Raw genomic sequence first — 2,031 nt, forward strand, 5'->3', positions numbered from 1 at the left:
TCATCAAGAAGGCACTCAAGGAATATATAAAATATATTAGTTGTTAAATTAAATGTACCATTAATTGGCAGACTAGGGGCCAGAATATTTCAGAAAAATCTAAGACAAACCAAAGTGATCTAAATTAACATTACAATAATTATATCTACCATCTATATTACTGCAGTAGTAGTGTATGCATGTGTATGTAAACATATGTACTGGGCAATGTATATATGTAATGGAAGTAGCTATGGAAAGCCATAGAATATAAGGGTCCTATGGCTTTAGAGTCACTTGATCCAACTTTGATGTGCTCTCTTAGTGCTGGCCATGGGAACTTGGGAAGCTTTTTAAACTGTCAACATCAGTCTCTCATCTATTGAAAGTAGGGCACATAAAATATATGCAATGGAGATAGTGTAGAGAATGAGATAATGGACATATACTTATAATAATAATAAACATACCCAAATAACTGGTAGATTATAAGTAATATCATAACTGTTATGTAGAAACATGGGATAAAATTTTTAATTGAGTTATAAAGTAAAGGAAAGATCTTGATGGGCAAAAATGGGAGCTGGTAATTTCAAACATAAGCAAAAACACAAATGAGCAATGCATAACTTGAGGGTGATGAGTAATCTAAGAAATTTAAGAATCAACAATTGAAGCAGAAATTTGATAGAGTAGCCTGGGATGAGAATGTAATATGCCCTGAATTTTATGCCAGGGTGCTTGGGACTCCAGCCTGTGGGCAATAGAATGTTTTGAGGAAAGGCATGACATGAATAGTCCTATGTCCCAGAAATACTATCTAATATCAATGTGTATTATAGACTGAAGGCAGGAAAAAACAGTTATTAATCAAAATGAGAGAAAATGGATCTCTGATCTTGGTGACCAGCACAAAAAAGAGGACAAAGATAGGAGCACTATGACCAGAAAAGCAGAACTTGACATCATATCATAGGGTGACAGAACAAGGGAGAAGTGAAGTCAATGATAACTACAATATTTCAACTCTAGGATAATTGAAAAATGTGATGCTATTTGTAGATATAAGGGTTATTGCAGGTTTCAAAACAGAAAAAGATATTTTTAAGGGAAGGACCAAAAGTTTGAGTTTACATTTGCAGAATAGAAAAATATCAAAATCATTTGATGAATATTGTTCCAAACAAGCTGCTGCCAGACAGAATATAGGTTTCCCTTTGAAACCTAATTAGTTCATTTGTGCCATTTAAATCCTTTTATATCGAATTCATTTTTAATTGATTACTAAGGGCCACTCAAGGCACTGGGAGAATTTGGCTTAATTTTCTAGTTGCATAATGTGTAATATTTCATTATTGTTAACACTAAGCTATTAGTATTCCTTTTACTAAACTTATATTGTAATATATTGACATTAGTTTTTATATTGACAGTAGGATTAATTTGAAATTGATATATTTAGTTTGTTATAAAATACCATATATTTATTCTCTATCACAGAAAATTGAACTAAAAATAGATGTGTTGCAAGCAAAGACCAATTCACAAAAGTACCCATACCCAAAAGTATGCTACTTTCTAACTATTAAGGGTAAGAGTGATTTAAATTCCATTTTATATACAATTTTTGTTTCAGCTGAAATTCCGGCTAAAGAGTTAAAACCAGAAGGCTTTCAACAAATGGATCACTGTCCAAGCTCTGGTAAATGTGCTACTGGTGTAACAAATTGGTTTGCTGACCTTTTGTCTAGTAACATAACACATGACATATTTGTAATTTATGGAAATCAATCCATAAAGAATTTTCAGTTTCATGTAATTATAGACCAGTGCAAGATCTAAATAAAGGTGAAGAAAAGGTCTTTAGGAAAGTAATGGTACACTGTTGATAAAAACTAAAAAGCAAAGTTCAAAGCACTGATCCATGCAATGCATCTTTAAATACTGGTAAGAGGCCAATAATTATAGTTAAAGTCAGTTACCAGCTGGGTTTTACTGCATACACTTTAAGGCACCATTGAAACTGTAACCCTGTACTCAAGAATGTAGGGA

This window comes from Lipotes vexillifer, unplaced genomic scaffold, assembly GCF_000442215.2.
Source record: "Lipotes vexillifer unplaced genomic scaffold, Lipotes_vexillifer_v1.1 scaffold1722, whole genome shotgun sequence".
Lineage (NCBI taxonomy): Eukaryota > Metazoa > Chordata > Mammalia > Artiodactyla > Lipotidae > Lipotes > Lipotes vexillifer.